Source organism: Pinus tabuliformis, chromosome 6 (assembly GCF_031772625.1).
Source record: "Pinus tabuliformis cultivar Carrire ecotype Pingquan chromosome 6, CPIR1, whole genome shotgun sequence".
Lineage (NCBI taxonomy): Eukaryota > Viridiplantae > Streptophyta > Pinopsida > Pinales > Pinaceae > Pinus > Pinus tabuliformis.
The window spans coordinates 1,639,479,157-1,639,493,143 of record NC_142292.1 but is presented as its reverse complement, the minus strand read 5'-3'; positions in this window follow the sequence as shown (position 1 = coordinate 1,639,493,143).

Here is a 13,987-nt window from a genome sequence, read left to right as displayed (position 1 = left end):
CTTCAAAGGCTTGTTTGGATTCAACTGTCCATCTGTTACTAGAATCCTTTTTCAACATATTATTAAGCAATCTAAATAATTCAGCTAAATTAGATATGAATCTTCTCAAAAAGTTAATCTTTCCTTGGAAAACTTGAAGTTCTTTGACATTTCTAGGGTGGGGTATTTGCAGAATAGCTTCTATTCTAGCAGGATCATTTCTGATGCCATCTTTGGAGATAATGTGGCCTAAACGTTTACCTTCCTCTAGACCAAATAAGGACTTCTTAGGATTAAAAGAAATACCATATTTTCTACATTTCAAGAAGAAATGTCTCAGATGATCCAAATGTTGTTGATCTAATTGAGAAAAAATAGTCAGGTCATCTAGATATATAACCAGAAAATCATGAATTTATTTTGTAAATGCTATTTCCATGGCTCTTTGGAAGGTTTCCCTTGCATTTTTAAGTCAAAATGGCATTTTAACATACTTGAATGTGCCGCATGGTGTTGTAAAAGCAGTCTTCTCCTAGTCAACAGGATGAACCAGAATTTGGTTATAGCCTGAGAACCCATCCAAGAGTGAAATCCTAGAAGCACCTACCATCCTCTGTAAAATGTGATCCATCTTGGGTAAAGGGTAATTTTCCTTTAGAGAAACCTTATTAACATTCCTTAAATCAACATATAATCTGATTTCTCCCATTTTCTTCCTGGTAGGTACTAAATTGGACACCCACTCTGAAAACGTGATAGGAGAAATTATCCATGCTTCGTACATTCGTTTGATTTCTTTTTCAATTAAGGGAAGCAGTACATGGTTAATTCTTCTGAGCTTTTGCTTGAATGGTTTTTTTATTTTCCTTCAGAGGTATTATATGTTGAATTATTGAGGTGTCATAAGATTTCAGGTCTTCATAACTCCAGGAAACAACATCCTGGAATTCTCTCATTAGTTCAACATATTTTAGTTTTTGGTCAGGAGGAAAAGATTTAGATAACTTTACCATTTTTGGATCATCCTCACTTCCCAAATTATAGTCCTCAATACCCACTTTTAAGGGTTCCATCTTAGGCTTCTTTGGAATATCATTGAAATCAAAAAGATCTTCCAGAGGAGTTAATCTCTTAGACAAATGATTGTCTTTTAAATTGATTACTTCAGATTCTCCTTCAATAATCTCATCAATGTCCATTTATTTAAGATCCTGCATTTCTTTTTTGGTAAATTTTGTTGGATGGAGCATTTGAGTTGCACTTTCTGCTGAAATGTCTGTTTCTATCTTATTTGTTTGATCAAACTCATTAACTGTATCTACATCTATGTTAGTGCTACAAAATTCTTCATCTAAGATCAAGAAATTGTTAATCTACTTATCACTATCAAACACTTGCCAGTTCTTCAGATTTTCAAGTATAGCTGGCCTATGTCTAATCTCAACTATGAACTGATGATTAGGTTCAAATGGTAATTTGCAGGTGCTGGAAAACATTGCCAGACTATGAGCTTGCAAATTACGTTTTCTTGGGATTTTGGCAAGCATGGTTTCCATAAATGTGTTGAGAATATTTATCATTGTATCTTTCTAATACTTCAATCTAGGATCATTTGTTGAATACTTTCCTTTAATTTGTTGAACTATTAACTCCGAATCTCCTAAGACAAACACCCTGATTGCTCCTAATTTCTTAATCAATTTAAGACCTAGCAACAGAGCTTCATATTCTACCATATTATTGGTGCATCTAAAGTTTAATCTGTAGGCATGGCCTTCATCATGATCATTTTCAAGGTTGTGCACCCATACTCCTGCTCCTGCTCCTAATTTATTAACTGAACCATCAAATTCTAAGTGCCAAAGAATTTCATGTTCATAATTGGTGTCAGGAGTCTCAGGAATCTGTTTAATAGGGAGATTTGTTTCTTTGCTTTCTTATGTATTCTCTTGGGTATCTGATGTTTCATTGTTCTAAGAAATTTCCTGTATTTGAAAATTAGATTTTTCATTTGTAATTTATTTTGGTTCTTATGCTAAAGCTTCCAATTCATTTGAGGAATCACTTTCAGCATTGTAGAGAATGAAAGAATCCATATCAGAGTGTACTGAGTAGATATGGAAATTTTGGGGTTTCTCCTGACTACTTACAATGTATTTCATTAAGGTTTCTCTGTATAATTTTGTTGGGTTGACCGAATACTGAAATAGTAGCATAAGACATGTCCAGTTGTAGAGATCCTTGAAGTTTTGCACCCCAAGACCTGAACAATAACATGCCATACTTTGGTGGAATGTATACTACTACTATGTCCATTAAGATTGTTTTGGTAGGATATTGAACTAGTAACACACACAAGTCTTTGATTAAACCTAAACATCTGACCTTACTTGAATCAAAAGAAAAGAGGCCTTTATACGGCCTGGTCATGTCTAGGTCCAATTTCTGCATTACAAATTTAGGCATCAAGTTATGAGATGTGCCAGAATCAAACATGGCATTATGAAGTATTTTATCATGTATGTTTAGACTTACATAGAAAGGAGGAATTCCTCCATCTACTGGTTTCCCATTCACTTCAGGGCCAAAAATCAGGTTGGTCATCGAAAACATTTACTGAATCTTCATTAACAGAAACTTTGAGTGATTTATTGATTTGGCTTATGTAGAAATCATGTTTAGCTAATTCAGACAATGGAACAACTATTTTTAGTTTGTCTACTTTAGCTTCCAGATTAAAAGGTTTTTCAGTCTGAGTTCTTGGATTTCAGACAGTTGGATTCTCTTTTTCTTCTGTATTCTCTCTGTTTCTCTCCTTTTCAGGAGTGGGATTATGGGCTGAAGTTGTTTCCACATCAACTTCTGGAGGTTCTTCCATGTCTCCTTTGGAAGGAAAAGAAGTGGAAGGTTGTCTATCATTTGGTTGATTATCGGATACATCTTCAATAATTGGGTTAGCTAGATTAGGATCTGTTCTGGAAAGAATATGTACAGGGGTGGTATTGGTCTTACCTTTGTTAGGCTGCTTTGTGGCTTTTTGTTTATTGGTTTCTGGAATATCTAATCTTCTACTCCTCAGGTTATATTGTTTGTGGACTTCATAAATGGCTGTATCATATCCCTCTCTAAAGTCAAATGATTCACCTGGCTGAGTTTGGAATTGTTTAAGAATGTGAGCTTCTTGATCCTCATGGGTCAAGAAAACTTGTTGTTCATTGTTGAGTCCCATCAAATTGATTTGGGTATCTTCTATTGGTTCGTCAGAAGCTGAGGCTTCAGCATAATTTTCCTGGAATGGGGGCCTAAGGTTTTGATCCGGGCTAGTCTTTCCAGTGTTCTGGTTTTGATTCTTCCTGAAATTTGGATTTCTCCCAGTATTGCTTGGTTGACCATCTCAGGGGGATTTTCTCTCGATTTTTTCTACTCTATCTCCAAGCCTATCCATTCTTTTAATAATATCATCTAATTTCTTTTCAAAGGTCGAAGTTTCTTCTTTCAAAGGTATTCTCCTTTTAGCTCTGGCTTTCGCTCTTTTGGATATCAGGTTAGCTTCAACACTGACAGCTATACTTTGCATCTCTTCTAAGGTTCGAGGAGCTCTTTCCCTAAGTTGGTATGCCATATCATAATCAAATCCACCAGGGAATTTTATTAATTCCAAATCTGGAGGAGGTCTGAGGTTTTGAGGAATAGCATTGTAAACATTATTAAACCTAGTACAGTAATCTTGTACAGTTTCTTGTGTTCATATCTTCAGGTTTTCATATTCTAATAAGATCTGGAGAGGATATTTCTTCTTTTCCCATCTGTTCAAAAATGTCGTATAAAGAGCTTGTAGGTCATTGATACTATTTGCAGGGAGGGCTCTAAACTAGGTCCTAACATCTCTAGTCAGGCTTTGAACAAATATCCTCACTCTGACATCATCAACATCAACTTCATATATCTCAAAGTAGTCTGTCATCTTTTTAGTATGTTGTTGTGCAGTGTAAGTACCAGAGCCATCAAAATGAGTTATTTTACTTTGATAATCTTGGGGAATAGCCCCTAGATTGGCTGGTAATACCAGAGGAGCATATATGTTTACCGTTGTAGTAGATTAGGTTGAAATAATAGTTGGGGTTGGTCTTGGAGTAGTAGTAGGAGGGGTGGAAGGGGTGGTTTGAGGTTGAGATATCTGAGGTGTTGTTGATGAACTTGGAGAGGCTGAAGTGATCACAGAAAGGTTTGGTGTTTCTACCGATGTAAGATCAGATTGAATGGAATCCTACAAATGTTTGTAAAGGTGTGAAGTGACAACTTCAAGTTGTAAATCTTCAATAAATATTGGGTCCTCGACTGTACGGGCCAACCCAGAGTCAGAAAATGTTACAAATAAAGAGGTCTCAAAAAATTCATCAAAGGGTTCCTCCTCAAGGTAAATCCACTTCACAAGACAGGAGTTTGATCTGTGTAAGGGTTGAGAACTAGCAGAACTCTCTTGGTTTTCTTGTCTCCTGAGAATCCTAGGGATCATATTACGATTTTCAAACACTTCTGGTGGATTTGGATCAGGGTTAGCTCTAGTGTAATGAGTCCTTTCCAAAGCGAGGTTTCTAGGTATGTTTTGATTTTTTCTTTAAATGATTTGACAATACAACTTCTTACAGTTTCTTTAAGAGGTTTTAGATATGTGATTTGAATTTTCTTAAAGACTTATTTGATAAGAGGAACTGATCAAGAATTTGAAACCAGATGTTCAATCCATAAGCTAGACTGGAGATAGACTTAAGCAACATTCATTTACTTATGCAATTGCAAAGCAAGAGCAGTCCAAAGGCTACCTGGCTAACTTCAGGCTCCGTCTGTAGCTTATACAGTAAACAATAGTAACAAACAAATTTTTCGGTCCCTAGTGGAGTCACCACTATGTTATCACTCATATTTTCCCAGAAGTTGTAAGAAGGGGAAAGGGGTCTAAGGTAACCACAAACCAATATTTTAGATACAGAATCTAGCCAATCTGTATCCAGAGAGGGCTCTCTCTTTAAGTTTTATCTTTGTTTTATAAGGTTTTAGGCTAGTTGTGAAGTTTAGGGGTTTTGTTTGAATTGGGTGGTGAGATTCAATAGCAGAGGGGTATGATTGAGTACTTTAGTCCATTGGGATAATGGAGTCAAAGAAAATGGCTTAACTAGATTCAGTTTCTTAACAAAGGATGGTTTCACAGGGCAAGATAGTCAAACATGGAACAAATGCCAACTTGAGATAAATGGAACGGGTTTAAAATCAATGAAGGGCAGTTAAGAATCCTTCAGTACATTTAAAGAGGAAACTTGAATGATTACTACTGAAGAGCAGTTAAGAATTCTTTAATAAATAATCAGAATGAATGAACTAGAAAACAAGAGCACTTAAGATTTCACTATTTATAATAATTCAGAAGAAAAAATGGAGAAAAATAACGATTGAAAACAGAGTGCAATCAAGCATATTCTGAATTATTCTTTTTCGTTTATCATTCATATTTTCAAACATAGATGATATAATAAACAAGAAAAACTTTAAAACATAAGGTATAGAGGACTTATTGATCTTGTATTTGCTTCAAGAAATCTGTGAATAGTCCTTTGCTTCAATTCTTTATCCAGCAAGCCATACAAAATTTGGCCCAATCAACACTTTATTCCAAAATAGTCAATATTACAGCAATGTCTAAGAATCCACCCTCAATACTCCAATTGAGGGGGTATTTATACAAAAAAATTACAAAAAATATCTCATAATAGAGTGAAATATATTCTAAGGTGACTAAGAGTAGGCTACAAGAAAATAGAGAGAACTAGTCTCGAAGATAGGAGAGAGGTAAACTGATGTTGTGCTATTCCTTTTATTGTTGAGTGTGCTGGAGGGAGGCCCTATGATTTGGCTTGATACTGTCTTCTTTAGTAACTCTGTGTTGGCTGCCCTGTTTTCACTTATACTCTTTACCTGTTCTAATACACTTTGACCTGTTTGACCTTTGTTCATCTCTGCTCACATTTGTTCATGTCACCACAGTAAATAGCCCAAAATTTACATTTTACCATGGATAAATTTACAAAATTTCTAGCATGTCTTCCCACCATTTTTGCTCTGGAAATCTATGTTTCTGAAGTTTCCTCAGAGTTTCATCAGTTTCTGTATATCTGAAAGAGGTATGCTGGATTGGGAATAAGTGTTTAATGTCATGCTCAACATAGAATAAGTTCTCTAAGCTTTCCTAGAGAACTCGGCCAGTGGGGAGTGCTTTTATTCCTGATGCACTTGTTGATGAACTAGCTTGATTTCCAGCATACTTATTCAATTTGTTCACATAATCTATATGCTTCATTAATCTATCATTAATCACCAAAGGACTTGGTAGCCCTTTATTCTGCAAAATAGTGAACTTCTCCATAAAAAAATTAATTTCCACCTGCATATCTTGACATCTTCTCTCCAAATTCTGCATCAAAGTCTTCTTGGTTAACACCCTTTTGATTTCCAAAATGGTTTCTTCTCTATCTGCGTTGCCAAGTGCTTCCAATTGTTCTTTATTTATGTTATTCAAAAGATGTATGAGCCAGTTGGCTTGATCAGGTGTTTGTCCTAACAGAGCTTTGGTATTTTGAATTTCTCCCTGTGCTACTTTCACTAGATCAATCTGTTCATAGATCACTTGGACAGATGGCCAGACATCATTTATGGATTGGGTGATGTTGACCCAAAGAATATTCTTGATCTTTGTAAGAGGCTTGTCAGAAGTGAGATCTTTTTCTAATGTTTTCACTTTATTTTCTAATGCTTTGATCTCCCTTGTTTTTTCCACAACATTTATTTTGGAGAGATCATAATTTCTTTCCATTTTAGCCAACTTTTCTTTTACTTGTTTTAATTCTGAAATTTGTAATCTCATATCTTCCATTGCCTTTCTCAGCTCTTCTGTGCCTAAATTAACACTGCTACCTTGTCTTGTTCCTAATGTTGTTGTACCTGTGACCACCTCTGTTGTGACTGCTGGAATGTTTGGAGCTAATGCTATTCCAAGTGTAAAAGGGACTGCTATTGAGACTATGGGGATTACATCATGAGGCTGGGAGGTCGACTCTCTCTGCCTATCCTTCAATGCTTTTTCTAATGTCTGCTCTATGTCATTCAATCTTTCATTGAGTTTCAAGAGGAGATCCATCATCTCTTCTTCAGATTTCTGCTTTATAACCTTAGTTGTCTGTGGATGCCTTGAAGGAGGCAGCTTTAGCTACTTCCTCAAGGCAGCAATGTCTTCTTTTTTCTTCTTGATTATGGATTCTACACCTTTTACATCTTTGGTATCATGTCCCAATCCGATGATGATTTATTCTAATGATTTTATTCTATTATCCTTAGCCAGGGAGGAGGCTTTTTTTAAGTTCAGCTGGGATGTTGTATTATCCAAAGAATTTTGTAACCTGTGAGCCATCAATGCTTTACTGGTTAAGGTTGAATAGACCATTTCTCTAGTTTTCTTGTGAATTTCAATCTGATCCAAAGGATTAATATCCTTAGCCAAGACATCCAGATTTGTCCTAATATAATCTGCTGTTGTTTGAGGTTGCTGAACCTTTGGCTTGAAGTAGCTCATTATCATTTTGCCCTCTTGAATATCATAAGCTGACATCAATCTCTGCTGGTTTTTTCAAATACTAATTGTAAATTTGAAGTCTTACTAGATCATTTTTGGCTTTTATTTCTGTGAATGTCTTCTTGATTTCCAAGGCCTCTTTACTTTGTGGCCTGGTAGATGATATTTTTGCACTGTGTTGTCTTTCTAGATCTTGCCTCTGTGAGCTAGTGGATGTTCCTCCCAATGGGGAAGTTTGTTGGCTAACTACCCTTTCTCCTCTTTGACTATTTGTAGTTTCTTCAATGATTTCCTCTTCTGAAAGAGGATTTAGTCTTTGCCTCTTTTTCCCAGGCTGTCCTGTAGGTCCGTTGGTGGGGGTAGTAGTTTCCCTGTCCCTCTTTTTATTACTTTCCTCATTCATAGGAGTTTGTAGAGCTAGAGGCTCCCCTGTATTGACCTGAATGAGAGCAGTCTGTGTTTGATCCTATTCTCTGGAAGTTTCAGGCTGTGGAGTGTGTCGCTGTAGATTTTCTGATCAGGTGGCAGTTGGGAACTGGAACAGTTGACTTGGAGGTTTTTTTGCATGGGAGCACTGATCGCAGCATATAACACTGAAAAATGACTCTTATTTGTTTTACTTAACAAAACTCAGCTTGGCGGGGTTTCATTTTGGATTTATCAGGCGGGTGACGTAAGTGGTGAAAAGACGTTTTTTCATTTTACGGAGGGGTGGTAAGCGGTATGTGCTCACACCACTTTTGGAGTTAAGTGGTTTTGGGCGGAGGGCAAGCGGTCACATTGAACACACGACGCATGGCGGAGGTACGGGCGGAAAACTGCTTGGTGATCGCGCATTAAATCGCGGTCACCAGAGGGGGCACAATATCGATATCAAATGTCGGATGATGAGGAAGTGATCGGACGACGGACGGGAACGATAATATGGCATAGGTTTTACTGCAGCAGGCCTGACATAATAAACATGTTTTAATTGTATCAGGGGCATTACAATTGGTTGGGGGTGGTTCTTAATTGATATTAAGGGTTAATTAATTCCAATTTGCAGTGCGTGGGGATTAGGCTATTAATAAATTTCGGATAAATCTACTAATCCCCTTTTAAAAGTGTCTACGGTTATAATTAACCAGGGTGGGATATATAGTAATGTGGGTCTTTTTATATATATTTACATATTACTGGACCGAGTAAAATAGGGCGGGATTTATATAATATGTGTTAGAGGTTAATATGACATCAAAATGAGAATAAGTGCTAAGTAAAACATTTAAAGATTATATTTAACTTAGGCTATAGATAAAAAGGGGGTTTTTAGGTGATATTGTGCATTATTCCTAAGTAAAATAAGATTTTACTTAGGAAAAACTTAAGTGAAATGAAATGAAATGAATTGAACGGTTTATGGATGATACTAAGTATTTAGGCTTTTTAGGTCATTGGGCCGAGGGTCTGGTCCCTCCAAAAGTCAGAGAAATTCTCTGAGCCCCTTTGATTTTCAAAGACCTTGATACTTTAGGGGGAATTGGTGAAATCTTTAAGGAAAAATGTGAAGGGAAGTTAATTATTCAACCTTGTCTTGCTTGAACTGCATCAAGTGAAATGTCCGCTTTGCACTTGTGATAAAGTAAAATTTAACACATTTAGGGACATGATCCATCACAAGTATCATTCTGCAACACTAACTACCTACCCTGCCTACTTTATCCTGACATTTTTTCTTCTTTATTAGGGTGCACTTGCACTGGAAAACCCTTATCACACTTTTTCTTTTACATATGAAAATCTATCTAAGTCTAACCTTATTACATCCAAGGGCTCGGATTAAACTATTGAGCTCCTTTTATTCACTCTACCTATCTACTTATCTGCCAAGATTAAACAGTTTGGTCAGATTTTATTCTCTACTTATAAAACATGAAATTGAAAGATCAATGAGCTAAGTTTAAACAGTTTGACTCTTCATCAATTGTGGCATAAGTTTAACAAGCTGCACACAATTTCTTATTACAGAAAATGAAATAGTAGTGGCATTTAACTTGCACACTTTCCTGGTCTATTTTTGTTTGGGGTTCATTTCTTCACTTTTTTTACCATTTTATTTCTTTTCACCCTTTGATTTTTCTTTTAGGGTATACCCTCTTTACTTTTTTTTCCAATTTTTTGATTTTTTGACCATATGGAAAACCTTAGCAACAAGGAAAGGTATGAACATATTCATAGCTCATCAAGTCAATCATGAAATATGACACCTATTGTTATAGGAGCATAACACAACCCAAGGTTCGTACAAAATTAAGAGGTATCAGCACTATATGTGCAGCATAAAATGTCTACTTCCTTTGCTGTCATGATGTAATGGAGTTCCTGTATTGAAATCACACCCTAAACTAATTGCAGAAAATGAATTGTAATGGAAACCCTGACCTATTGAAGGAAATAAAGTACAAGGAAATAAACATATTTTAATTGCATAAAGATCATGAACTAAATGGAAAGGAAACCTAACTTAACCCTATTTATCACATGTGATGATTTAAACTAACTGAGAATGGAATATAATCTATAGAGTGCTAACTATTGTGAGCATGAATAAATATAAAATAACTTTTTCCCTTTTATCTTGTTGCTTGAAAAATGTAAATGCTAATCTTCTTGGTTCTTTGGCAAGAGAGATAGGTGTGGAGGAAATGGAGTTCAATGGTACGTATGGATTTGATGGAAAGTACGGGCCTAATCCTGGCTTCCAGTGATGATTTTTCTTAATTCGGGCTCAAAACATGCCACTACAGGTTTTCCTACAGGATATCTACAAGAAGTACTAGTTCCTGCACGATGTCTACAAGATCCCATATTTTATTACAAAAAATAGTCCGAAAGCTTAGGAAGTGGTCGAGAAGGTGGAATGGAGCTTGGGAATGGTGGATAATGCAATAATAAGGCATGGAGGTGATTAACACTACCCAGAACTCAAGCAAGGGCTTCAAGACGGGTATATTTTCTTAATGGAATTGGCAATTTTTACTTATAAAACAAAAATTTGGATTGAGATTTTAGCGGATTTTGGCGACATGGGTGGATGAGGCTTGGATGAGGAGAGTTAGGTGAGGTATTCCTGCAACAACACACATTATTATCTACATCTATCCATAAATTTATCTATACATGGGAAAGTTTTATTAAATAACGGAAAAGTACTAGTCTAAAAATTAGAAATTTGAGAACTAGTGAACTAGTAAATCTATCAAATGCCTACCCTAACCAAGTGAAAATGCAATGGGGTAATTTTATTATATATATATATATATATATATATATATATATATATATATATATATATATAGATATAGATATAGATATATAATGCAAATGGAAGCTCGTTAGCATGCTCTAAAAAATAGCAGAAATTTATTGTTCTTTGCTAAAAAGAAGTTCTATGAATCTAGATTTGGGAATAAGAAGACTAATGCAAGTAGCTCAACGACTACTATGACCTTCCAAATATTTTCCAAGGATGAAATGATGATTTTTATCCTGCAGAAGAACTTACATCAATCATTTAACCAAATCCTACAACAAGAAATCATTAATACTAAACGCAGAAATGGGAAGAAATAAGAACAAGAGATGCATGTGACTAAAAAGTGAAAAGAAGAAAAGAAAATCATACAAAAGGGCTCTGAGGCTCCTGGGATAGCCAAGACCATGGAAGCTCAGAGACCCATTGAGTAGAACAAAATTTAGGCGTTGAACATGACACCAATATTTATTATTTTCATCAATATAATTACATCCCCACAAGAAAATATAATGGACCTGCAAAAATACAAGTTCTCTCCATAAGAAGACTAATAAAAAACTCTCCCTAGAGGAAAATTTGACTTGGTACTTATAAAAACTGAGTAGGAATCATTCCCCATGAAAGGAATAAGCTTTTACCACCAAAATCCCTTGATTAGTGGATCTGGTTCCCAATACTAGGAATCTGCATTAAATGGCAGGGAACACATTCCTAGATTTTATCAATCATTGGAGTTCCATAATCTGTGCCATAATTCCATAATATCTTGTTGATTTATTATTTAATATTGATACTCCCATAGTAGGGATCAAGTCCCTAAATTATGTCCTCCTCCAAATCTTCATAATATGCCCAATATTCTCATAATATTCCACAAAAATAAATAACATTAGGCACAAATATGCAATTATTCATAAACCTTTCTAATGAATATATTAAACTTAAAAATACATTATCTAATGCAAAGAAGAGAGGTTTAATGTGCTGAAGGATAGTCAGATGGGCCTTAATTTATGTTTAATTAAGATGCATGGGCCCTAATTTATGTATAATTTCGAGGCCCATCAGAGTATCCTTCATATCTTGGGATCATCATTTCGTCTTCCCTTAAACTCTTGCTAACCTCTTGGTACCAGGTGTCCTCAATTTGTAAGTCAGGCAACTTCTCCCTCATGTTTGTATTTAAGGGAATTACCAAAAATATTCGAGGGATCCTACTTAAGGCATCAGCCACCCTATTTACCATTCCTTTTATGTAGGTAATATGAAAATCATATTCACTAATTAGCTGAGACCATCGTCTTTGTCTTGAATTTAAGTGGTGTTGAGTGAATATGTGTTGTAGCCCACAATGATCAGTCTTAAGTTCAAACTTCCTTCCTAGAAGGTAGTGTCTCCAAATCTTTAGGGCATAAACAATTGCTGCCATTTATAGATTATGGGTTTTGTACTTATATTCATGATTTCTAAGTTTTCTTGTTGCATATGCTATCATTATTCCTTCTTGCATCAATACACAACCCAATCCTTCCTTGGAGGCATCAGTGCAAACCAAAATTTCTTATTTGATATCTATACTTTCAAAATTGGTGTCATTGTTAGAAATACCTTTAACCTTTTGAACACCTCTTCACGTTTTTCAGTCCAAACAAACTTCTTCTTCTTTGTTTAGAGCTCGGTAATGGGGCTTGCTATCATAGAAAACCCCTCAATTTTTTTTATAATAGCTTATCATGCCCATGAAACTTTGTATTTCATGAACATTGGTTGGTTTTGGCAATTCCATGATTGCCTCGATCTTCATTGGGTCTACCGTGATACCATCCCTAGATATAATGTGCCCAAGATAATGAATCTTGGTTTGGTAAAAGGAACACTTTAACAACTTCCCATACATTTGATTCTCTTAAAGACATTATAGAACTAGCCTCAAGTGCTCGCAATGATCTTCTGGGGTCTTTGAGTAGAACAATATGCCATCAATAAAGACTTATACAAACTTGTCTAATAAATCTTGAAATATTCGATTCATCAAACTCATGAAAGAACACAGGGCATTTTTCATTCCAAATGGTAAAACTACAAATTCATAATGTCCAAATCTTGTCTTGAAGGTTGTCTTTGGAATATCTTCTTCCTTGATTCTCAATTGATGATATCCTAACCTAAGATCTATCTTTGAGAACACTGTAACTCCCCTTATTTGATCAAATATGTAATCTATCCTTGGTAGAGGATGTTGATTTTTTATCATCACCTTGTTCAACTGGTGGTAGTCAATGCACAGTCGCCAAGACCCATCCTTCTTCTTAACAAAAATCAATGTGGCTCCCCATAGAGATATGTTGGGTTGTGTGAACCCCAAGTATAATAAATCCTTTAATTTCATTTGAAATTCCTTTAGCTCTCGATTTTACATAGGATAAGGTTTCGTTGTAATAGGCTCTGTGCTTGGTTTAAGGTCGATGGTAAAATCATTTTCCCTTTTTTTGGGTATTCCAAGTAGTTCTTCATAAATACATCCTTAAACTCAACAATAGTTGGATGTTTATCAAGTTTATTACAATCTCCTTTATCATTTAGAGCTACCACCATGAACATTTGACATCCCTTTCATCAAAATTTCATCAGTTGCATTGAGGAGATGAACCTTAGGGACACCCCTCATTTCTTTCTCGTCAAGGATTTTCTTTGGTCGTCATCATCTATGAAATGTAGTATCTTATCCTTGTATTATAGAACTACCTTATGTCGTTCCAACCAATCCATTCCTATAACTACTTCATAAACTCCTAGGTTCATAGAGTACAAGGATACCTTAGTCTTACATATGCCCAGGTCCACCTCATAATCCTTTACAATATTTCCTACATTTTTCTTCATACCACATTCCATTTCTACATGTCTAAAATCATGGTGTGCAATTATTTCACGGTTAATATTTGATCATGCATTTAGAGAAATAAAATAATTAGTATCTCCTGGATCTACTAAAATTAAAAAACTCATACCATCAATATTACATGATGTTTCCAACATAGTGGACTGGTGTTTTACCTAGCTATTGTTCACCATTGCATAGATGCATT